At 39.6% G+C, this 27,204-nt stretch overlaps 1 protein-coding gene and 1 pseudogene across 2 annotated transcripts in view; one reads left to right on the top strand and one right to left on the bottom strand.

Moving 5' to 3' along the window:
• Positions 1 to 20,196, bottom strand: part of LOC309609584 (uncharacterized protein) — a 136,829-nt gene extending 116,633 nt beyond the window's left edge. The window contains exon 1 of the mRNA XM_082351313.1: positions 509 to 20,196. The gene's annotated coding sequence lies outside the window, so the exon portion shown is untranslated. The remainder of the gene's footprint in view (positions 1 to 508) is intronic.
• Positions 20,197 to 20,216: 20 nt separating this feature from the next.
• Positions 20,217 to 24,815, top strand: LOC309609582 (large ribosomal subunit protein uL6 pseudogene; annotated as a pseudogene). The gene has a single exon. The product of its transcript is annotated as a large ribosomal subunit protein uL6 pseudogene (transcript).
• Positions 24,816 to 27,204: the final 2,389 nt, after the last annotated feature.

Consider the following 27,204-nt stretch of genomic DNA (forward strand, 5'->3'; position numbering starts at 1 on the left):
GGTTATTACACAGCAAAACTAACACTTGCAAATGTTTTTTAAAGGGTGCTTCCAAATTCTGTTTGAAAAAATTCCCTAAAATTCCATCCTGTTGAGAAGCTTTCTACAGGAGAAGAAGAAGCAGGCTTCATACTTCCCTCTGCAGCAATACTCATATTACTCTTCATTTATATTTAGTTTTCATTTTACTGATATCTCAAGTAATTAATTATCTCTGTTGCCTAGAGTAGAAAGCCCAGTCCACACCATTGACCTGTTCTGACTGAAGGCAGTGGCTGGCAAACGTGGAACCCCCAAATACACTGTCAGTTTAAGGAGCAGTTCCATCATAGGATGTTGGGCCAAAGTCCCTGCTAACTACCTGTGTCTAGAAGGCATTTTATTTTAGAATGTAGCGGAAGTGAGTCTAGAAGAAACTTAGAAAGAATAGCAATGAAAACATACAAGGGAAATCCAACAATATATCTTTCCTTTCTTTCTCTTTAAAATAATAATAACGGTCCTTTACCATGTTTTTGCTGAGGGAAGACTAAGCTCTGTGTTCAGCAGACCTTGAAGATTAGCTCCTGCACATTGCCTTCCTCAGTCTTTGGGAAAAACAGCTTCTCCCCCATGACGCAAAGTCCTGAACTAGCACCTACGACATAAATAATTATGGAGAAAATTTAAACTGATGAGCTATACTTAGAATATAGTAGGCATTCGATATATATTTATTAATATGAATGATAGTATTTCTACATTCATTACTAACATACTTTCATTTAATCCTTGAGGTAGATATGACTGTCAGACTAAGGCTTGGAGAAGTTAAGCAACTTATTGAAAATCACACAGTTAGTATTTGTTGGAGCATCAACTCAAAACGAGATCTGATACCAAAGCTGGAACTACACAATGATAATTCTTTGTTGAATGAACTGAATAAACTCCCAGACTTTTCAACATCTCTAGCTCCCTTGTGAAGTGGAAAGAATCAGACTTAGCTTGTTTTAGCCATTTAGAAGCAATTAGGTACATTTTCTCTCTGCACTTTCTCCCCTCAAAAGTCTTGAACATTCCTGTGGACACTAAAGCAATATTGCTCTCATTATTAACTGTTTGCCTGGTCCCTTTTTGTGTGTTTCAGGCAATTCCTCAATAGTCTTCATATTACTTTTTATCGTCTGCCATTTGAAATGTCTTGGAAGACTGAAAATAAAACTTCTTTTCCCACAGACTAGTTTCTGTTTCCATTTGGTAAACTCTAATACTTCTTTCTCCTCATATTTCGAATTTGACTGAAGATAACATGACTTTGCTCTTTGCCTCTAACTATTTTAATCCTTGTGCATCAAGATCAATGAGCTGATGAAAATGTGCCCACCTCAGGGAAGGGTGATACAAAGACCCCTAAAGCCAACTACATTTGAATCTGCTTCCAAATGTCACATGCAAAAGTATTTTCCCCCAGTATATCCTGGTGACACTTGAAACCTCTGTCACTGCAAACATCAGGCCTTGGGCATGATGCCTTTGACTAGGATTTCTCTTCTCCTGCAGTTCCTGCCTGTCCTTCTCTCCCACTCAACTTCCTGAAGGCTTTCCCCAAACCAACTTGCAACCCAAATAATAGAAATTCCTGTAGAAACCCAACAGCAGCTCACCCTCTCTGGTCATCCCCAGTACTCCTCCTCCCCTTCTATCCAGGGTACCTCAAAGAATGATTATTTTATTTTCTGCAAGATATAACTCTGTGTCAAAGTTAGAAGTTAAGTAAGCTCTGAATTAATGATTGAAGTCAATATTTGTGATTAAGAAGAAATCAATGTCTGTCAGATACTGCATGCAAAAAAAAAAAAAAAGAGTGCCATTTAAGAAGGACAAAGAGGCATTCTTGAAGGCAAATCTTGCATCTTCAAATAGAACAAAATTACAGGCAAACAATATTCATCCCAGAAGCTAATCTTGTACCCCTGCTCACAAGTCCTAGTCACCACGTGTGTGCACCTTGAGTCTTGAATGTTTCTCTTCTTACATGTGCCTCTGGAACTTCGGTGTCTCTCATAAATACCCTTCTGATAACTGACCCCAACTTTGCTTCTGTTCCAAATACAGTTTGGGCATTTGACTTTGGTCTTAGACCCTCTAATCTGCCCTATAGTCTTTGTCTGTGTCCAGCACGTTTTGTCTGACTGCTTACCCAACAAGGAGAATATCCGCGAAGAGATAGTCGAAGGTTTTGTTCAGACTTCCACCCAAGGCAATGGCTTGTTTAGTTAAGGGATAACGTCCCTTCCAAATGTTATACCTACAGCTGAATTCTAAGATCATTTCCTACTCTGAAACCTTCAGGTTTGGGGGTGGAGCAGAGTCTGAGATGGAGGTGACATTCCTATTCTAAACCATATCCATCTATGTCTTTTTTAAATTTCTTTTTATTGTAGTTGATTTACAATATTGTGCCAATCTCTGCTGTACAGCAAAGTGACTCGGTTATACACACATAGACATTCTTTTATTTCTTAATCTTGATCAAGAGCTGTATGTGCTTGTGTGCATATCTTTATTATAGATGCATTCATTGGAATAAAAACATTTATTTATGCTGTTCTTTTAAAAAACACACAATGTGTCACACTGCATTTCTACGAATGAGTTTCTTTTACGGGGTATTAGAGCGTCAAAAATATTCTCCTGAGTTTTACTGAGCAATGGTATGACACATAGCCACTAAACCTCATACTAAGAAAAAGTTAGTTAAATAAGAAATTGAAAAACCTACCTGCAAATAATACTGTAAAAGTTTACAGTCCATCCTAACCATCAAGGATACTTTCCAGAACTTCAGGGTTTGATAGTAAAATGTATACACACAGTACACACACATATGTATGTTTCTAATAACAAAGGACTAAAGTAAAATAAACCTGCTTGTCCAAATATGGTTGTGTTACAGTCAAAGTTTTGCTTAATATTTCGAGAAGAGCTTTGAGAAGATAAATATTCTCAGCCTTGGATCTGATATCAGATGCTCATGGTGCCATCTACCGGCCGTTTGACTGAGCGACCTGGATTTGGAAAGTTGTGTTTTCAGTACAAAGCAACCTCCACGTTGCCGGACATCCACAACTCCAATGTGGTGGCCCGATTTTACTTAAAATACCCAGCTGTGCTGATTTCCTTTTTCGCAAAAAAGACATCCAAATTGTTGAGTGTCACCACAATGACCAGACGTCTCGTTTTTGAACAGCAATGCTTCTAATAAAACAAAGTTTAAGCTACATTCTGCACCAGAAGCATAGATGGCCATCTATCTGCTCTGTCTGAGCATCAACGTGAGGAAGGGGAGTTGTCCTGGCCAAATGTGTCTTCATGGAAACACCCTCTCAGGAGCACATAGTGTTCCCGGTAGAATGAAGCTGATGAGAAAAGAGGGGAGGCGGTGTGTGTAGGTGCTAAAATGATTATCTCTCTGCAAAGAGCAGTGGACAGATCTTGGTCCTCCATTCAGAAGTCATGAGGTCACTACAGGCTGCAGGAGATGGCTCACCTCTGCCAGTGACTTTCTGGGCAAGTTCTCTCATGAGGTCCATTCCTGGAGAGCAGGTCCAATGTCATCTCCCCACTGAGGGTGTGCTCTTTTCATGGCATCTTTCTACTTTTCAGAAGCTGAGCTTGTTCTCCTCTTTAATGTTTTCTGTGTCTCAGGTGCAGAAGGCCCTTGTGGATAATCCACACATCACTAATGAGCCCATTTGTCATCCCGCCTGGCCCCTTGTTGAGGTGCTCTGAGTTGGGAGCTCCTGGGGGCCTGGACGTTTTCGAATGTAAGCCTGTGTCAGCCACAGGCGGTGGGCTTCAGAGCTGCCCCAGCTGTTGGTTAAGCCCAGGACTAAGCAGCCATGGTCCTTTCACACAAATCAGGAAGTGTCCCGCAGGTCTCTACATGGAGACCACCTGATCAGAGACTTCTGAAATCTCTTTTTTATTAAAGAATCTATGAAGAAAGTATTTTCCAAGAATTAAATCAAATTCCAAACCTGATGTATATTTTGAGGCTAGAATCCAAAATTCTGAGAGGAGGGTAGGGTCCCTCTTGAACCAAATATCAACCTGGCCTCTTTCAAAAGCTATGGTTATCTGAGATCTCTAAAAAAAAGATGGTGTGGAAAATTTGGTAGAAATTAGGACTCAAAGACAATTTCTTCATCCCTTCACATCAAACATAGGTCTATCTGTATGTCCTTAAAAATACTGGTATGAGTTAACACAACAATATTGGAAGCATACTGATGATTTTAGCGATCGGCCCCTCCTGAGAAACAAGAACGGAAACTTGAATGGATCTAAGTGTTTACAAGAGCACACGGTATTAAGTCCCAGACCACAACAAGAGTTTAAAACAACAGGTTCTACAAGCATGAGTGATTTTTAAAATAAAGGTTGTATCCAAACATTGTTTTATTTTCAAAGGCTGGTCTCACTTCAGTTGGCGCAGAAAAGGGGCCTAGAAAAAAATGGTTGTTTTTTGAAAGAAAATCTAAAGACACTGCTAAAATCCAACTAATGCCTGTGTGTCAGAAGATAAATGGACGATTCATTACTCAAAACAAAACAGTTGTTTTTCTTCTTAAGATATCTGGGATATACATACAAGAAGCCTGTTAGAAAAGGGTAAGTCTTCAATAATTTAACTAAAAATGGAGGGATACAAAATAGATTTGTGATGCACAGAGAAAGAATACAAGATAAAATAGTGACATCCTTTACTGTGTTCATTTAGAGCCCAAATCCAGCTGATATAATTTGTGAATATTCAAGTTGATATACTCACAAAGGTATAAGTTTTGGTCTGGGTCTTTTGAGGATCATTCTCTTGTTTCAAGTTTTCTAACTAAAACTACCAACTTGTAAGTGCTATTTTTACTATAAATAGGAACCTAGATTATTCTAGAAGGGCACCCAAAACATGGCACGCCCAAGAAAAATAGCTTCTATTGAATAAGAACCTCAATCATATTTGCAAGGGCAGTGATGAGATTATCTTGCACCACAGAGAAACTGAGATAATATATTTTCAGCTCCAAAACTCCCAGCTATCCCAAGTGTTCATGCCTCTTTTGTGAAAGAAATGTACCACACATTCTGATTTTCCTTTGATCAATCCTATTATTTTCCAAGGATCTACATGTATCTAAACAGTGCCTCAAAAGGAAGATATGGTGTGTTGAATTCAATGAAAGAAAGAAAAAGAAAACGGTGAGGAAGAGAAGGAGAGAAGAGAACATTCAGAAAAAAGAGAGAAATAGCAGAGAGAGAGGGGGATGGAGGGGGTGAGAGAGGACAAGACAGTAAGGGGGCAGAGACAGGAAATCCAAGGAGGGAGGAAGGAAAGGTGGGGGGAGTACAGGAGGGAGTACAGCACAAGAAAGGTGAGAAAGGAAAAAGGAAAAAAAGCAAGAGAGAAAGGATAGAAAGAGGAGAAGGGAGGACAAAATTATGAGGCGGTGGGGGGAATGAAAGAGTCAAGGAAGGGTTGTGGGGGATGGATCCCTGGAGAGGCTGAGGAACACAGATAATAACCTAGCTACCCAGCCGTTTAGAAACTCAGCAGGTCCGAGATGGAAGGAATATTATAGAACATCTCATGCAACACTTCAGAGTACAGATTCTGAAATAGAGGGCTGGGGAGGTTAAATAAGTAAACGGAAGTCACATAGCTAGATATCACTGTTGGAGAAAAGTCACGGAAACAAAACAAATAGGTACTTGGCCGCAGCTTTTCGATCATGAAATAAACGCTTGGGCAGCCTCCGTGCGCTTCAGGCTGCTGTTGGGCTAGTCTGAGAAACGGGACCGAGCATCCAGCGGCAGGAGGCAGTCTGCGTGCAGAGAGGATGCAGAAGCAATCATGATCCAGCACCCTCTGAGGTCATTACTCGGCTCGAAGTGAATTCCTAGCGCAACCAACAGCTTCATAATCAAATAGAAGTATCAAAAACGAAAGAGCAGTAATAACAAAACTCTAATCCCTCTGGTGTTTAGAGGAGGATAAGAGCTTGAACTCCAGGGTCAGACTGCCTCCGTGTGAATCCTCACTGAGCCGCTGTCCTGCGACCTTAGCTAAGCAGTTTCTTTACCTCAGATCCCTCGTCCAAAAACTGAGATAATAATAGTATTTGCCACCCAATATCGCTGTGAGGATTAATTGAAACAATCCGTGTAGCGTGTTGACTGACAGTACCTGGCACACCAAACCAAATGGTTTGGGATTCTTGTTGGACTATTTCAGCTTCAGCGCCACCCAGCTGTGTTTAAAGCCTGGAACTGACTCTACTTCATTTTTGTAAAATACTTGATTATGAAACGCCTTTGGCATTTATTTTGAATGAATGAGGAGGGATAGTGCTAGGCTGGCACCAAGCCACTTTCAACCTCTCTCTGAGACCACCACTTGGCAAGGTTTTCCAAGCACTAGTTACCTGTTTTTTGAGACTTCAATGTCCGATGTTATCGGTCTTAGTTACGAAGGATAAACCTAATTTGGCATTTGACTTGATTGGCTGCAGACCTGCTGAATGCGATTTGTTTTGAAATGAAAATGGAAAATGGAAACGAAGGCAGGACTTATTAATTTACAAACATTAATGCTGATCTGTTGATTTTATGCTTAAAAATAGCCTTATATCCATTTCAGCTGAGGTGCTGATCCCTCAGTGACTGCCTCCACATCTTTAATGTCACTTCTGAGTGCTCGTTTATTACAGGAAGTGAAGTAAATCAGTGGGGAGGCCGATTAGAATCCTTGTTAGAGGAAAGTGGATAAAAATGAGATTAGGGAATGTGAGTGCATCTCTAAACCACTGCACTTGACCAAACCAATTAAATTTAACTATGCCTTCAGCTCCAGCCCAAAGGAGCGAGCAGTGATTCAGGAAAAAAAGAGACTCGAACTCTGAGTGGTAAGCTATAGTCATTGGCTTCACACACACACAACACACACACACACACACACACACACACACACAGATACACAACACACACATACACAACACACACACCACAAACACAACACACATACATATACAACACACACATAACACACAACACACACACACACAACACACACATACACACACAGATACGCAACACACACAACACACATACACAACACACACACGTGCACACACAGATACGCAACACAAACAGACAACACACATACATACACAACACACACATACACACACAACACAGATAACGCACACATACATACACAACACACACAACACAACACACACATACACAACACACCACACACATACACAGCAAACACACATACACACACGTACACAACACACACATACACAACACACACACATACACACACAACACACAGACAACACATACATACATACACAACACACACACAGAACACACATACACAACACACACAGATATGCAACACACACAACACACACATACACAACACACACACACATACACAACACACATACAACACATACACAACACACACACACAGAGCATGCATGACTTTCCTCAGGTGAAGTGGTATTTTCCCTTTGTAACTTCTCCAGATGTTCTTAAATCTACTTTCCGACAACAATACTTCCTATTTATGGTGCACATTTTAAGTCCTGGGCACTGGGCTGGGAGTTTTACGTATGTAATTTCATTTAATCTTCACAACAAATCTGTGACACAGATAGCGTTGCCCCTTTAAAGATGAGGAAATGAAAGCTCAGAGAATAATAATATTAATAATAATGCTTACTTTTAAAAATACTTACATGTGCTAGATGGTTTTACACACACTGCTCATCTAATCTTTCATGATTCTGTGAGATATGTTTTTGTCCCCATTTTAAAGATGAGGAGAACGTGGCTCATAATTATTTATAATAGCTATCACCTATTATATACCAATTGCATACCAGGCACTGCATCACATTTTTTTATATACAACGCATTATGTTTTTAATTCTTACAACCTAGTAACATAAATCTTATCATCTCCACTTTATAAATGAGTAAATGAGGGCACAGCAAGGCAGACAACTTGCCCAATAGCATTCAACTAAGGCAAGATGAAGCCAGGATTTTAACCAATATTTAGGTAATTTCAAAGCCTGAATACTTAACCTATGCCATGCACTATCCCTTCTTCACTGCTTTTCTAATTTTGCATTTATTTTTTCCTTTATTTCTATTTAACGTAATGTAAATGGTATCTGAAGAAACTTCAGATTTGGAAGACATGGATTCAAAACCAGTTTGAAGGGACTCCCACTGTCCAAATCTGGGACAATTTGAGCCTCAAAATAAATGATGACAGTAATGAATTATGATCCATTTGGTAAGTAGGAATTCATGAGTCCACACTGCTATGAATGAATAAATGAAGAGAACAGAAAGCTTTTCCTTAAAGTAGAAAGCCAGCCAATAAATACAGAAAGAATGATGGAATTAGAAAACCACCATAGTGGCAATCACCATAGCAATAATTAACTCTTGCAAGAAACATCAATGGATGCCAAAACTAGTGGGTGGAAGTAGAGTGAGGAATATAGTCTCAAAGTATCTCCCCACAAAGTATTTATTAATACCAGGGGGAAAATAATTTTACAAAAGAGAGACAAGGCAGACACCACAATCTTAATCAAGAGGTCAAAGTTAATACCACCAGTCACAGGACAGACACAACATGCCTCTCAATAAGATACAATAAAGAAAACACAGCATCCATGATATCATAGCCAAAGATGCATCCTGGGGTCTAATCATGAGAAAACATCAGAAAAACACAAATAGAGGGACAGTCTACAGAATGACAGGTGTATAATTTTCAAAAATGTCAATGTCATGAAAAGACTGAAGACATGTTCCAGAATAAAGAGACTGATGAAAACACAACTGAGTGCAACATGTGACCTTGGATTAGATTCTTTGAGGTGTCACTGGGAAAATTGGCAAAATTTAAATGGGGTCTCTGGGTGAAGAATATACATTTCTTTTTACCTTTCTTGCAACTTTAAGTTTGAAGTCTGTCAAATAAAAAATATTTTTTAAAAAATTCAACCACTTTCTATGTGACCTTAGGCAAGTCAACGAACTTCCCTGAGTTTGCTTTTTGTTCTGTAAAAGTGTGAAATAATTCAATAGTTTCATTGGACCACGAGTGAGATGGTACATGCAAAACACCAGACATCTATAAATATTTGTTCCTTTTTCTTTTCAACCTGCTTACTTAATACTTTGAATTTGCTCTATTGGGGGTGAGGGTTGGAAAGAAGAGCATGACTTATGCTTTGTTTTACCAGGTGAACAAGTAACAGTGTCAGAAACATCCCAGAAGTTTCAAGCTCAGGGCTTCACTTTGGGTGACCTTATAATCTGCTTGGGAATTATCATTCCATAAGGCAGTGCTTCCAAAATCGGGATCCATAAGTGTATTCTGGGAGATCCAGAGAGTTTTCCAGAGTAATTTTTGTGTTTTCATTTAAATTAATGTAAAATTAATTAATTAATTAATTAAAATTAATGTAATCTTATCATCATGATCATATTTAATTGAGTAACTTCAGTGTCTAGGTTTGCAATTGTTTTTGAAATTCCAGAGCCCACATTTACAATAGTGTTTACAACTGCTTAGACACCAAAGAGTCCTACTTTTATTATCATGGGCTAATGAGAAAAAGAAGTGGATTCTATAAGTAATGTATGAATTTGCACCAAGTGAAGGCTACTACTAGCAAATACAGAACACTGTGTGACTACAAAAAAGATGTCCCTTCCTCAAGACATCTTACCTCCATCTGTCCAACAAATTGTCCTACAATAAACAATAAGCATAATAAATTAGTAAATGCTATACCGTTAGAAGATGATAGGTGTTATGGAAAAAGAAAAAGTTGAGCAAATTAAGGGGAATAAGGGATACTGGATTAGGATCGGGGAGAGGTATCAGGTTTGGTATTAAATCTATTGGCCAGAGTCGCTCCACTGGGAAGGTAACATCTGAGCCAAGACTGGATAGAGGTGAGGGAGCTATCTGGAGCAGATGTCTGAGAGAAGCAGATATCTGGAGGAAGATAATTTAGGAAAGAGAAAGCCAAGTCACTAAGACAGGGGTATGCCTCATGCATTCAAGGAAGCTAGACTGCGGAGAGGAGAGTGAGAAAGAGAATGGCAGGGGATGATTGTTAGAGAAGTAAGTGCTGAGGACAGATGATGTACAGTGTTGTAGGTCGTTGCAAGGATTTGGGCTTTTAGTTTGGGTGAAATGGGGTTTTGAGCAGAAGAGTAAATTGATGTGAGTTACAATTCAAAAGCATTACTCCAAACAGACTGTAGGTGGCAAAAGTAGGGGCAGGGAGACCTGTTAGGAGGCCATCTTAGTGGTCCAGGTGAGAGATGACCGTGGCTCAGACAAAAAGGGTAATTTATGAGAGTGGTAAGAAGTGGCAAGATTCTGGGTCTCTTTTGCAGGTAGAACCAATTGAATTTGCTTAGAGATTGGATAAGGACGTGAGAGAAATAGAAGACTCCGATGACTCCGAGGTTATTGACCTAAAAGGTTGGAAGATGGGTTTTCCAGTCCCTGAAAGAGAGAAGGCTGTAGGCAGAGCAGTTTTAGAAAGGACCTACTGGGTTTGAGATGTCTGTTAGGCATCCAAGAGGATATATGCATCTGGAGCTCAGAACTGCCTAGAGATGAAAGTGTGTGTGTCCTTGGTATTGCCCTGAGTCTACAATGTGATGGAAAGGGAATACAAGCAAATAAAGAAGAATGCAAAGGAATGAGCCCTGGGAATCTAATGCTGAATGCTTGGAGAGAGAAGGATTCACAAAAGAAACTTAGAAGGAATATCCAGTGAGGCAAGCAGAAAATCATGAGTAAGATGTCTTGGAAGCCAGATGAAGATAAGGATTATCAGTCCAATTCTTCACTCACAGGTCATAGGACTATACATCCATACCATTTGCCATGTAGCTTTGTAGTACCTGCCCACCTCCACTGGGCTTGGGTACGTGACTTACTTCCGGTGGGTGTGAATGAAGCAAAGGCTTGAAGTGGACTTGCATGGTTTGTTCTACCTCTTGCATTCCTGGAATTTTCCATGAGAAGAACATGTTCTGGGTGGCTCCTGGTTGAAGGAAAATGAAAGACTCGTGGAGCACACCTGAATCCAACCTACAGCCCAAGCAGATCTGCCCCATCTAACTTACAGACCTGTGAGTATAGGAAATAAATTTACTGTTATAAGCCACTGAGCTTGTGGTACAACATCACTGAAGCAATAGCTGACTATCATAACGACACAGAAGTTCCCGGGAACACTTATACAACCCAAAGAGATGGGGAGTCTCCCTGCCTTAGTCAGAACTGCTTTTGTGTGATTTAGATAGGTGATGTGACATTTCTTGCACAGGTGTGTGTGTGTGTGTGTGTGTGTGTGTGTGTGTGTGTGTGTGTGTGTTAATATTTCTCAGTTGATGTTCATGGCCAGGCTCAGGAACCTCTAGACTAGATGACCTCTAAGGTTCGTTCCAAATCTCAAACTTTATGATTCTACACAATCTAGCTCATGCCATCTGTTCATTGCATCACATGTAGTCCCTCCATTCTGACAGCTTCTGCTTTAAGCCAAGTGGAGGTGCCCCTACTCTTTAGTGTCATCGTTAATTCTGAGGTCCTTTGCAACCAGCAAATGCAAGAGGCCTCCACCTTTCCAAACGCTTATGCCACAGCCTTTAGATGAAGGGGAAGGAGGTGAGCAGAGAGACAGAATGGGATGTGGTGTGAGTTACTGTAGGGCACGGTGGTGGGGTGGCAGAGGAGCAGGGAGGACAGTTGGTGATGCAGGACCCCTGGGCTTCCAGATCAAACAGCTGCTTACAGTAGAAACAGGGGTGTCTGAGACGTGGACCTGCGCAACAGAAAGACAAGATCCAGCCTCATCCACCAGAACACAGGCACTAGTCCCCTCCACCAGGAAGCCTACACAACCCACTGAACCAACCTTAGCCACTGGGGACAGACACCAAAAACAACGGGAACTATGAACCTGCAGCCTGCAAAAAGGAGACCCCAAACACAGTAAGTTAAGCAAAATGAGAACACGGAGAAACACAGAGCAGATGAAGGAGCAAGGCAAAAACCCACCAGACCAAACAAATGAAGAGGAAACAGGCAATCTGCCTGAAAAACAATTCAGAATAATGATAGTAAAGATGATCCAAAATCTTGGAAATAGAATGGAGAAAATACAAGAAACGTTTAACAAGGACCTAGAAGAACTAAAGAGCAAACAAACAGTGATGAACAACACAATAAATGAAATTAAAAATTCTCTAGAAGGGATCAATAGCAGAATATCTGAGGCAGAAGAACACATAAGTGACCTGGAAGATAAAATAGTGGAAATAACTACTGCAGAGCAGAATAAAGAAAAAACAATGAAAAGAATTGAGGACAGTCTCAGAGACCTCTGGGACAACATTAAACGCACCAGCATTCGAATTATAAGGGTCGCAGAAGAAGAAGAGAAAAAGAAAGGGACTGAGAAAATATTTGAAGAGGTTATAGTTGAAAACTTCCCTAATATGGAAAAGGAAATAGTTAATCAAGTCCAGGAAGCACAGAGAGTTCCTTACAGGATAAATCCAAGGAGAAACACGCCAAGACACATATTTATCAAACTATCAAAAATTAAACACAAAGAAAAAATAGTAAAAGCAGCAAGGGAAAAACAACAAATAACACATAAGGGTATCCCCATAAGGTTAACAGCTGATCTTTCAGCAGAAACTCTGCAAGCCAGAAGGGAGTGGCAGGACATATTTAAAGTGATGAAGGAGAAAAACCTACAACCAAGATTACTCTACCCAGCAAGGATCTCATTCAGATTTGACGGAGAAATTAAAAGCTTTACAGACAAGCAAAAGCTAAGAGAATTCAGCACCACCAAACCAGCTTTACAACAAATGCTAAAGGAACTTCTCTAGGCAGGAAATAAAAGAGAAGGAAAAGACCTACAATAACAAACCCAAAACAATTAAGAAAATGGTCATAGGAACATACATATCGATAATTACCTTCAATGTAAATGGATTAAATGCTCCGACCAAAAGACATAGATTGGCTGAATGGATACAAAAACAAGACCCGTATATATGCTGTCTACAAGAGAGCCACTTCAGACCTAGGGACACATACAGACTGAAAGTGAGGGGATGGAAAAAGATATTCCATGCAAATGGAAATCAAAAGAAAGCTGGAGTAGCAATTCTCATCTCAGACAAAATAGACTTTAAAATAAAGACTATTACAAGAGACATAGAAGGACACTACATAATGATCAAGGGATCAGTCCAAGAAGAAGATATAACAATTGTAAATATTTATGCACCCAACATAGGAGCACCTCAATACATAAGGCAAATACTAACAGCCACAAAAGGGGAAATCGACAGTAACACAATCATAGTAGGAGACTTTAACACCCCACTTTCACCAATGGACAGATCACCCAAAATGAAAATAAATAAGAAAACACAAGCTTTAAATGATACATTAAACAAGATGGACTTAATTGATATTTATAGGACATTCCATCCAAAAACAACAGAATAAACATTCTTCTCAAGTGCTCATGGAACATTCTCCAGGATAGATCATATCTTGGGTCACAAATCAAGCCTTGGTAAATTTAAGAAAATTGAAATCGTATCAAGTCTCTTTTCCAAACACAACGCTATGAGACTAGATATCAATTACAGGAAAAAATCTGTAAGAAATACAAACACATGGAGGCTAAACAACACACTACTTAATAACCAAGAGATCACTGAAGAAATCAAAGAGGAAATCAAAAAATACCTAGAAACAAATGACAATGAAAACATGACGACCCAAAACCTATGGGATGCAGCAAAAGCAGTTCTAAGAGGGAAGATTATAGCAATACAATCTTACCTTAAGAAACAAGAAACATCTCAAATAAACAACCTAACCTTACACCTAAAGCAATTAGAGAAAGAAGAACAAAAAAACCCCAAAGTTAGCAGAAGGAAAGAAATCATAAAGATCAGATCAGAAATAAATGAAAAAGAAATGAAGGAAATGATAGCAAAGGTCAATAAAACTAAAAGCTGATTCTTTGAGAAGGTAAACATAATTGATAAACCATTAGCCAGACTTACCAAAAAAAAAAGGGAGAAGACTCAAATCAATAGAATTAGAAATGAAAAAGGAGAGGTAACAACTGACACTGCAGAAATACAAAGGATCCTGAGAGATTACTACAAGCAACTGTATGCCAATAAAATGGACAACCTGGAAGAAATGGACAAATTCTTAGAAATGCACAACCTTCAGAGACTGAACCAGGAAGAAATAGAAAATATGAACAGACCAATCACAAGCACTGAAATTGAAACTGTGATTTAAAATCTTCCAACAAAAAAAAGCCCAGGACCAGATGGCTTCACAGGCAAATTCTATCAAACATTTAGAGAAGAGCTAACACCTATCCTTCTCAAACTCATCCAGAATATAGCAGAGGGAGGAGCACTCCCAAACTCATTCTACGAGGCCACCATCACTCTGATATCAAAACCAGACAAAACTGTCACAAAGAAAGAAAACTACAGGCCAATATCACTGATGAACATAGATGCAAAAATCCTCAACAGAATACTAGCAAACAGAATCCAACAGCACATTAAAAGGATCATACACCATAATCAAGTGGGGTTTATTCCAGGAATGCAAGGATTCTTCAATATACGCAAATCAATCAACGTGACACACCATATTAACAAATTGAAGGAGAAAAACTATATGATCATCTCAATAGATGCAGAGAAAGCTTTCGACAAAATTCAACACCCATTTATGATAAAAACTCTCCAGAAAGTAGGCACAGAGGGAACTTTCCTCAACATAATAAAGGCCATATATGACAAAACCACAGCCAACATCGTCCTCAATGGTGAAAAACTGGAACCATTTTCACTAAATCAGGAACAAGACAAGGTTGCCCACTCTCACCACTATTATTCAACATAGTTTTGGAAGTGTTAGCCACAGCAATCAGAGAAGAAAAAGAAATAAAAGGAATCCAAATTGGAAAGAAGAAGTAAATCTGTCACTGCTTGCAAATGACATGATACTATACATAGAGAATCCTAAAGATGCTACCAGAAAACTACTAGAGCTAATCAACGAATTTGGTAAAGTAGCAGGATACAAAATTAATGCACAGAAATCTCTTGCATTCCTATACACTAATGATGAAAAATCTGAAAGTGAAATTAATAAAACACTCCCATTTACCATTGCAACAAAAAGAATAAAATATCTAGGAATAAACCTACCTAAGGAAACAAAAGACCTGTATGCAGAAAATTATAAGACACTGATGAAAGAAATTAAAGATGATACAAATAGATGGAGAGATACACCATGTTCTTGAATCGGAAGAATCAATGTTGTGAAAATGACGATACTACCCAAAGCAATCTACAGATTCAATGCAATCCCTATCAAACTACCAATGGCAGTTTTCACAGAACTAGAACAAAAAATTTCACAATTTGTATGGAAACACAAAAGACCCCGAATAGCCAAAGCAATCTTGAGAAAGAAAAACGGAGCTGGAGGAATCAGGCTCCCTGACTTCAGACTATACTACAAAGCTACAGTAATCAAGACAGTATGGTACTGGCACAGAAACAGAAATATAGATCAATGGAACAGGATAGAACTCCCAGAGATAAACCCACGCACATATGGTCACCTTATCTTTGATAAAGGAGGCAAGAATATACAGTGGAGAAAAGACAGCCTCTTCAATAAGTGGTGCTGGGAAAACTGGACAGCTACATGTAAAAGAATGAAATTAGAACACTCCCTAACACAAAAATAAACTCAAAATGGATTAAAGACCTAAATGTAAGGCCAGACACCATCAAACTCTTAGAGGAAAACATAGGCAAAACACTCTATGACATAAATCTCAGCAAGATCCTTTTTGACCCACCTCCTAGCGAAATGGAAATAAAAACAAAAATAAACAAATGGGACCTAATGAAACTTAAAACTTTTGCACAGCAAAGGAAACCATAAACAAGACGAAAAGACAACCCTCAGAATGGGAGAAAATATTTGCAAATGAAGCAACTGACAAAGGATTAATCTCCAAAATTTACAAGCAGCTCATGCAGCTCAACATTAAAAAAACAAACAACCCAATCCAAAAATGGGCAGAAGACCTAAACAGACATTTCTCCAAAGAAGATATACAGATTACCAACAGACACATGAAAGAATGCTCAACATCATTAATCATTAGAGAAATGCAAATCAAAACTACAATGAGATATCATCTCACACTGGTCAGAATGGCCATCATCAAAATATCTAGGGCTTCCCTGGTGGCGCAGTGGTTGAGAATCTGCGTGCCAATGCAGGGGACACGGGTTCGAGCCCTGGTCTGGGAAGATCCCACATGCCGCAGAGCAACTAGGCCCGTGAGCCACAACTACTGAGCCTGAGCGTCTGGAGCCTGTGCTCCGCAACAAGAGAGGCCGCGATAGTGAGAGGCCCGCGCACCGCGATGAAGAGTGGCCCCCGCTTGCCGCAACTAGAGAAAGCCCTCGCACAGAAACGAAGACCCAACACAGCCAAAACAAACAAATAATAAATAAATAATAAATAAATTTTTAAAAAAATCTACAAACAATAAATGCTAGAGAGGGTGTGGAGAAAAGGGAACCCTCTTGCACTGTTGGTGGGAATGTAAATTGATATAGCCAATATGGAGAACAGTATGGACGGTCCTTAAAAAACTAAAAATAAAACTACCATATGACCCAGCAATCCCACTACTGGGCATATACCCTGAGAAAACCATAATTCAAAAAGAGTCATGTACCAAAATGTTCATTGCAGCTTTATTTACAATAGCCAGGACATGGAAGCAACCAAAGTGTCCACTGACAGATGAATGGATAAAGAAGATGTGGCACATATACACAATGGAATATTACTCAGCCATAAAAAGGAACGAAACTGAGTTATTTGTAGCGAGGTGGATGGACCTAGAGACTATCATACAGAGTGAAGTAAGTCAGAAAGAGAAAAACAAATACCATATGCTAACACATATATATGGAACCTAAAAAAAAAAAAAAAGTGGTCATGAAGAACCTAGGGGCCAGATGGGAATAAAGATGCAGACCTACTAGAGAATGGACTTGAGGATATGGGGAGGGGGAAGGGTAAGCTGGGACAAAGTGAGAGAGTGGCATGGACATATATACACTACCAAACGTAAAACAGATAGCTAGTGGGAAGCAGCCGCATAGCACAGGGAGATCAGCTTGGTGCTTTGTGACCACCTAGAGGGGTGGGATAGGGAGGGTGGGAGGGAGGGAGATGCAAGAGGGAAGAGATATGGGGACACATGTATATGTATAACTGATTCACTTTGTTAGAAAGCAGAAACTAACACACCATTGTAAAGCAATTATACTCCAATAAAGATGTTAAAAAAAAAAAAAAAAAAAAGAAACCGGGGTGTCTGAAAATAGGGCAAAATTTGATTAATAGCACAAATGTGGAAATAAAAGTGCCATACTGGAAATATTGGATAAATATTAATACTCAATAGATAACTTGGTTGATTTGTCATTTGAATAGAAAAACTAAGATAGAGGAAAAATGAAACTATGTAGAATATTTGAAAGTCTCATCATCACAGATATTTCACTGATATACTGGAAATCCCTAGACAGGGCCTGACCTTAAATGTAGATGGATATGGGGGAAATAACTGCTGTGTTATCTCTCTCTCTTTTAAACAAGCTCCCTGTAACTTCTGGGGAGCACACAAAGTTAACAGGAGATAAATTCCACCTTTTGGGGAACTCTTAAGCACTTTTAAAGTTGTAGTTCATCTTAATAAAGTGTCAACATAGAAAGCCAACCAGTATTCATCTCAGCCCAGAAAGAATTCTTCCTATCCAAAGAGATTGAAGTTAGGTTGGATTAGAAAGGAATTTCCCTCTTTATCTTCAGAAATTTTAAATTCCTTCTTTTATTATTACTTCCTTCTCTTTCTCTCCTGGAAGGCTGATCTGTTCTTACTTTGTTCTTACTGATGCATCTCATCCTACTCCAAAGAAAGAGAGTTGAGGTTTAGAAAGATCACAGACTACGTTTCATTGTTCAATTACCGTAAAAGGGGCATAAGGATCCTGTAAGCACTGCTAACTTTTCTTAAACAACCTTAGTATCTTTCTTCGGTAACTTTTCATTCTAGTTCAGGTGGTGTCTGTGTGTGTGTGTGTGTGTGTGTGTGTGTGTGTGTGTGTACATACATGTGTGTAGGCACATGTTAGAAATGATAATATATTTTTAAAACACAAAATAACTTTCTTAAAAAATGTACCTACTATTAAGTGACTCTGGGAGGCCGTATGCTTATTCCAGTTTTTTTTTTAAGTCTTTATTGAATTTGTTACAATATTGCTTCTCTGTTATGTTTTGGTTTTTTGGCCGCAAGGCATGTGGGATCCTAGCTCCCCGACCAGAGATTGAACCCGCACCCCGTCCATTGGAAGGCGAAGTTTTAACCACTGGACCACCAGGGAAGTCCCTGCTTATTCCAGTTTTGAGGCATTTGTTCATGAAGATATTTCTAAAGGCTGGCTACATTGACAGGAATATAGTCATTCAACAATATAATCTCTGTTGGGTTCATCAATCTCAGTTAAATAAATATTGAATACATCAGTTAAATAAATCAATTTAAGCTAAATAAAATTACGGCACAAACATACAATGGAAAGTATTCCCAACTCAGCCGCTGTTAAAAAGAATTATTCAGCTCACCTCCAGGATACATTAAGTGAAAAAAGACAGATGCAACACTGTGTGTAGTGTGCTACCATTTACATGAGGGGAAAGAAGAATATATATGTATATGTTTATAAAAGCACAAACTTTTTCTGAAAGGACACATAGGAAACTTTGCCTGTGGTGGGTAAAGGGAGCATGGCCGGAGGAGGAGGAATGGAAGGACAGAAACCTATTTGTTCCTGTGTCTTTGAATTTATCATGCATATGTTTTACCCATTCAACAAAAAGGCAAAAGAATCACAAAGAAGTCTCCCTCAGTCCTCTTTTTAGTAGTCATGTGGTAGAGTGCCCTACGGACACAAGGTTGAGCTTTGGGGTAAGCCAGGTTAAGATTTGAATCCACATGCTAACTGAGAGACTTCCTGTGGGTCCCTTAACTTCCCCGAAGTTCTCTTCTCTGTGACATGGGGGAGATGATAACTACTTTAAGGGTTGCCTCGGGATTAACGAAAACAAGGAATGGAAAAATGCAGCAGGCACTCCGAAAACCCTAAGCCCGAATTCCTCCCTGCACGCAGGAAGGGACTTGCTTTGGTTATATGACGTCCTTAATCATTTTTAAAGAGTTAATTGATTGCAGCCTGTTCTTTTCCATCTCTGCCACATCCAAAGGTTGTAAACAAGACTTTAAGGAGAAACGCCTCACTATGCCACAGGGAGCAGATCTTGGTGCCTCAAAATCAAGATCCCAGTTGAGGCGTTACCATGAGGGAAAGGTGGATTTGAAGAAAAAAGAGGGAAAGGAACTTTTACTACTTGTCTTGGTACATGAAATTTCACCATTAAATTTCTCTTTTATATCCCAGTGGCTAGTAAATCCCTAGCAGCCTTGGCATAGATGATTCTTAAACCTCATCTGCTAACACTCTGCAGGGAATTAGTTTAAGCAATTAAAATCTTTCCCTTACCCAAACACCACCATCCATAAAACAGAGGACTGGTGAAAGGGAAGGTCGAGCAGCCAGCCTCTGGTCCAGTTCAAACTGCTAGTTGATACAATTTTAAAAGTAATTTTATCCTTAAGACTCTTTACTGGGGGCTTCCCTGGGGCACAGTGGTTAAGAATCCGCCTGCCAATGCAGGGGACACGGGTTCAAGCCCTGGTCCGGGAAGATCTCACATGCCGCGGAGCAACTGAGCCCATGTGCCACAACTACTGAGCCTGCGCTCTAGAGCCTGCGAGCCACAACTACTGAAGCCCGTGTGCCTAGAGCCTGTGCTCTGCAACAAGAGAAGCCACTGCAATGAGAAGCCCGCGCACCGCAACGAAGAGCAACTAGAGAAAGCAGCCCCCCCAAAAAAAAAAAAAATTAAAAAAAGACCCTTTACTGCCATCTGCTGGACAACTGTAGGTATCAACTGTACAGATTCTCCCATTGACTACAAGACAATGGCACCCCCTGGAATTGTGAGACACAAAGCCCACACAACTGTGAGCAACAGCTCAAAACAAGCTTCACAGTTTTGCCAAGGCACTACTCATGCAGCACAGGCACCATCGGTAAGTGGCTGTCACCTTTAGGTGTGGGTTCGCATGAATTCTTCCCTGCAAAGACTTTTCTTGCCCATCCATGGTACTGGACTGAATGTTGCTCCCTTTTTCCAGAACCTCTAGACTGGGAATATCTGCAGGGCCCCTTCAGATCATTTTGAAGACCCCTTCAGGGGTTCATGACCTCCCCAGGTGAAAAAGTTTTTAAGGAGTGTGAATTCATCTTTCCATCATTGCTTGAGGCAGCACCATAAATTGTGACAGTCATCGAGAGCCAATGGAATACAGCATCGTATGCAAGCTCTGTGGATGCAAAACAGATCTGACTAGGTGCCATCAAAAACAAGGAACTGGCCACTAGTAACTCTGCTGAGATCTCGGGTGCTGGGGAGCAGGGCGAGGAGAGGAGGGGAAAGAAGTCCTGTGGGGCTCACACAGCCGGCCAGCTCCTCATCTCAAAGACAGAAATGAGGTTTGGCTTCATTTCAGCCCACTGATTGCTTTACTTCAAATTACCCTAACTACTTAGCATGGTAAATTAAGTTGAAACCCCCAAAAGTTTGCAGAGGATGTCATCTAATCTGATTAAAAGGAATATTCCCGTCACAAGCGAGGGAGGAAATGGAAATTACTCTGAGTGCACTGCTATTAAATAATTTGCATAGACTTGCATATGCTATGCATCAGAAAAGCATATGCTATTTAGATTTAATGAAATAATTTTCCCTCTCTAAAGACTGCTGCAGTCTCTGTCCTTCCCTATCTGTCTTTTTCTTTTCTCATCTACCTCTTTTTGAATGTTAAAATTATTTCATGGAAAGAGTATATGGCTGTGCACAAATTACATGAAATATGCTAATAATCTCCCTGCTGGCAGGGCTGGGAGGTCCTAAAACTGCATTGCCAAACTTCCCATGTGCCCTCCCCCGTGTCCCCCTCACATAATTAAAGGCTCCCTTAATAGCCTTTAAAAGGTTCAACTTGATTCATTTGGGGCTTCCATTGATGGGGGAGGGTGGTTAAAACCAATCCTTTGGCTCTACTTTCCAAGTGATGTTTTCCTAACAGTAAGGAATTGCATCTAAATCAAAATGAAAATGAAAGGAAAAAATCACCAACAAGCTCATGTCATCCCTATCTGTTGAGTCTATGATGCTGCCATTGTGGCTGTACATGTACAATAATCATCCTTGAAAGATTTTTGTGCCTGCTCTGCTTTTCAAGGTTCAAAACCCTTGATGAATGTTGGCTGCTGTTAAAGCATCACCCCCATTTTTATCAATGGAGACAAGGAAGCCCCGCTAGATGATCATGATGCCTTAGTGGCAGGGGGGTTGGATGGGGGATGAAATCTATCTATATTTATATTCTCTGTAGATATACACTAGTTTGGGGTAATATTTTAGCAGATCTCATGTTCAGTTGTAATGTAGCCAACAGAGGAATTCTAGTGAATTCCCCAACAAAATTACATTAGGATCAAATGTGATCGTTATAAACACTATCCAGATGTTGGGGATGGACTGGATATAACTCTTTAAGCCCCAAATTACAGTATAATAAATGCAAGCATGGGGATCTGCCAATACATCTGAACTTCATGTCGGAAACCAGGTCTGACCTTAATTTAACTCTATAAGGAACTAAGAGTTTCCCCACTTGTATAGTTAGGATGCATCCAAAGATCTCCAAGTGCTACACTGTCACGAGTTTTATCACTTACTTGAAGAATGACCATATTGAATTCTGGCATCAAGCCAATCCTAGTGCAAGCATTTTATTAACACATTTAGAAAGGAAACAGAATTGCAAATAGAAATAACTATTGAGGTTATGAAACAAACCTGTGAAATGAAATACAATACAATATTAAGATCACATTTGTCCTTGGTAAATCTCAGGGAGTTAAGGTGCTATAATAAGCACTAAAATATTTTACTATATAAACCAGGGATGCAAACTAGCACAGCTCACAGAGAAAGCAAGGAAAAACTTCATCCTCTGCCCCTGAAATTTTTTTTCTATACTCAGGGCTGATATAAATGGATAACTTTGTATTATAGCTCAAGATCAGTATTGAATGTATTCTAATTAGAATGCTGGTGGTTATGAAGGAAGATGAATATTTCAAATATTCTAGTGTCAATTTTTATTTAAAAAAGCAGGCACTCTGGAAAGCTAGACTCCATAGACAAATCAAGCTGTTAAATAGTAAACTACAACATGCCTACTAGCTGCATGATATTGTGTTGATGTTGCTAAAAGAAACAGAAAGTAAAAGGAAACGATTTAAGGAGTGCCAAGTATGCATCAAGTTCTTTAAGAAATATATGTTTTTTAATCTGGATATACCAAACCATAGAATGGTCTCTTCCCTGGAGAAACTTAATATACAGTGCCAAAGACATGAGATATGCAACCGCCCCCAAATTCAGAAGTTAAATCCCAAACAAAATAATAGGTGTCACAAGTCAGCATAAGTACAGCTTTGAGGGGCTCTGGGTATCTCCTACCACCAACTTTCCAAACAACAACAAAACAAGCTATCTGTAGCAGTCAAAACGCATTGAAAAACACATGAAATCAGCTACCAAAAAAAAAAGCATGTGAAACCTACAGCATTATATTGTTAACTAAGAGTATTTTTTAAAATCATACATTTGTTTGCAAAAAGAAATTAAAGACCTAGCACCATCACATTTACATGGTCTGTGACCTCTTCCTCTGTTCCTTCCCGACCTCCTTCCCCAATATTTTCATCACTCAGTTATGACTTTGAGGCAGACAAAGAGTACAAAGGAGTTTCAAGAAGAGAAGTTTGTTTGAGATTGAAGAACTTGGATGAGCCAGCACCGTGAGCTTCAAGATATTCTCAGCAGAACAACCTAAATGTCCATCAATAGATGAATGGATAAACAAAATGTGGTATATCCATACAATAGAATATTATTCAGCCATTAAAATGAATGAAATCCTGATGCATGCCACAACCTTGAAAAGATTATGCTAAGTGAAAGAAGCCAGACACAGAAGGATGCACACTGTATAATTCCACTTGTATGAGGTATACTTAGAATAGGCAAATTCATAGAGACAGAAAGTCAAACAGTGGTTACTGGAGGCTGAGTGGAGGGTGGAATGGGGAGTTATTGTTTAACTGGGACAGAGTTTCTGTTTCAGATAATGGAAAATTTCTGGAAATGGATAATGGTGATGGTTGCACCACATTGTGAATGTACTTAACACCACTGAATTGTACACTTAAAAATGGATTAAATGGTAAATTTTATACTATGTATATTTTACCATAAAAAAAGATGTTCTTAGAGGAAAAGCCAGTGGAAGCCAAGGTGCCTGGCAGTGATAGGCCTGGAGTACACAAGGGAAAGATGAGTGAGTGTGGGTAGAGCAGGCTTGCGGAAAGCTGATTTCCTCCCAGGGTCAGTCAGGTAACTGTGTAGAAAACGACAGGGTGTAGGGATTACTGTGAGAACTTAGAAGTGCCTGACCCACCTAAAGGCAATATTCAGTTAAAAAACAAAGCAGCTCTTTGCCGCATCTGCTGCAAGAATGAAGACCATTCTCAACAATCAGACTGTCGACATTCCAAAAAATGTCCACATTACTCCGAAGGGACACACAGTTATTGTGAAGGGCCCCAGAGGCACCCTGCAATGGGACTTCAATCACATCAATGTAGAACTCAGTCTCCTTGGAAAGAAAAAGAAGAGGCTCCTGGTTGACAAATGGTAGGTAAATAGAAAGGAACTGGCAACTGTTTACACTATCTGTAGTCATGTATAGAACATGATCAAGGGTGTTACAATGGGCTTCCGTTACACATGAGGTCTGTGTATGTTCACTTCCCCATCAATGTTGTTATTCAGGAGAATGGTTCTCTTGTTGAAATCTGAAATTTTGGGGGTGAAAAATACATCCGCAGGGTTCAGATGAACCCAGGCGTTGCTTGTTCAGTATCTCAAGCCCAGAAAGATGAGTTGATTCTTGAAGGAAATGATACTGAACTTGTGTCAAATTCAGCTGCTTGCTGCATCGCACGGGGAGATCAGCTCAGTGTTTTGTGACCACCTAGAGGGGTGGGGTAGGGAGGGTGGGAGGGAGGGAGACGCAAGAGGGAGGGGATATGGGGATATATGTATACATATAGCTGATTCACTTTGTTATACGGCAGAAACTAAAACAACATTGTAAAGCAATTATACTCCAATAAAGATGTTTAAAAAAAAAATTCAGCTGCTTTGATTTAGCAAGCCACAACAGTTAAAAACAAGGACATCAGAAAATTTTTGGATGGTATCTATGTTTCTGAAAAAGGAACAGTTCAGCAGGCTGATGAACAAGATCCGAGTGGTCTGGCTACAGAAACAGAAAGATACCAGATGATTCTTCAGACTCATTTGTGATATATTAAAGATTCAATAAAAGCTCTTTTGATTTGGGACTTTCTCTTAAAAAAAAAAAAAAAGCAATCACTGCACAAAGCATCTTCAGGGCAAGGGTACCAATTTTTCACTCCTATTATTATCAGCCATCAATGTGATGTTAGAACTAAAACAAACACTTCTTATGGGTCTTCTACTTCTAAGCATATCTTACCAGAAACTGGAGATAGAACTTGGGGAGTGAAGGAGAGAAAAGAAGATGTGTAACAACCAAACAACCACCACCATTTATAGTAAGCTTACTGTGTCCTAGGTAGGCAGGAAGTGTTTTACATATATTTTCTTATTTAATCCTCACAACCACCTGTGAAGTAGGAACTACAATTAACCCCATGTTACAGATGCAGAAACAGAGGCATAGAGAGGTTAGGTCTCTGGCAGGTAGACAAGTGGAAGAGCCAGCTGGCCGTCTGATTCCAGTTTAGGGTCCCTGCCCTCAAGGCATAAGAAAAAGGGTAGACCAGTAATCCTCAAACTGGAAACCTTTTTCAAACATACAGGGCTAAGAAAGACATAATATTTAAAGCTGTCGGAGTAAACTAAGTTGACGAAGGTAAGCATATAACGAAAGGAGAGGAAGTCAGAAACTCATCTTATGTGCATATTTGAGTGGAAAAGGAAGAGAATACAATGGAGACTGAGGATTTGTTAGAGATGGAGGAAAATACCAAGAGTGTGAGTGGCACCAAGTCAAAGGAAAAGAGGGTTTCAAGAATTTCAGTAATATCAAGGGCTACACAGAAAGACACACCAAGAGTAGGCTTGTACCACTAGGTGAGAGTGCAGTAACAAACCACCCCAAGCCTTAGGCTTTAGAAAACAAAGTCTTGCTCAAGATACATGCCCATCACTGGGTGGCTGGGAATTCCTCTCCACACTGATGTTCTTTCTTCAGGACCTGGGCAGCAACCACCTGCAGCATTGCCCTTTGCACAGGAGAGAGAATGGGAGAGTAGCTGACTAAGGCCTAGCTCGTAAAAGATTTTGCATGTAAATGCATGTGTCACTTCCACTCATATCTCATTGGCGGAAGTCAGTCATGTGGCCACATTCCAATGCAAGGGGTGGGGAAGTAAAATTCTACCACGAGCCTAAAAGGATCAGAAATATTTGGTGGATACCACACTACCACAAGAGCAGTCCCAATAACAATACACCCCCTAATGTTTACAGTGTTCCACAGATTAAAAATATTTCTTACCTCTATTATCTCACGGGAGCCCCCAAAATCAAGGTCTGTTTTTTTATTTCCATTTTAAAGCCTGAGGAAACAGGCTTAAAGAAATTAAGTTACTTGCCCAAGGTCACATACTACTAAGTGGCAGGGTTGGGATTTGAACCCTAGTTTCCTGACACTTAGTCTAGTCTAGTCTAGGGCTGTTTCCTTGATGCCTCCAGGCAGACAGATGGGGGCAGATGCCAGATGGCGGTGGTTGAGAAATTAGCTGGAAGTGAAGAAATGGAAGAGCGTACACACTAAGAAGCTCAGATCTGATCTTGCAGCCACGGGAAGTTTCCTAGCTGGAGAGTGACATATTGAAAGGAATGTTTTAAAAGCTTAATTTACAGCCCTTCCAGTGTACCCCAGACAGGCAGTCACATGCTCCGGGAAGGATTATTAATTGTTTCAGCCTTTCAGGAAAATGAGTTGGCAATATGGATCAGGAGTCTTTTTAAGAAAAGTTCATTCTCTTCTAAAACTCTTCTACAAGAGTATATCAGATAAGGATTAGTAAGGCCATTAATGTTACAGGGAAGTATTTTAATCACACACACAAAAATATTTCATAAAAATTTTAAATGTCCAAACATAGGCAAACAAGAAAATGTAGTTTACCCACGAGACAGAATATGAGGGAATGTTTCAAAAGATTTTCAGTGGCATGGGGAAAATCCTCATGATGTAAAGTTAAGAAAACAGAATATAAACCTGTACAGTGTTGAGACAGTTATGAAAATATAGACACATATACATATTCTCTGGGTGGCTGGATTATGAATGATTGTATTTCATTTAGACTTTCCTGGGTTTTCTAATTTTCTACAACATACACATATTACTTTTATGAGAAAAAATAATAAAATATAAAAAGAAATCGATAACTACACAGGGTGAATTAGAAGACAGTAGAAACAAACAAACAAAAATCTAGCCTTTTATGGGGGCACGGGGCAAGAGGAGAAGTTTGTTACTGTGTTGTTTCATTTTAACTAGATGTTATACTGCCTGTGAGGTAAAGAGGCACAGCCACCAATGGGAAAGGTTTGGTTATTAACCACAGCAGGAATAGAGCTGCAGAAAAGACTAATCACACACCATT

Source organism: Balaenoptera borealis, assembly GCF_965194805.1.
Source record: "Balaenoptera borealis genome assembly, chromosome: 13".
NCBI classification, from domain to species: domain Eukaryota; kingdom Metazoa; phylum Chordata; class Mammalia; order Artiodactyla; family Balaenopteridae; genus Balaenoptera; species Balaenoptera borealis.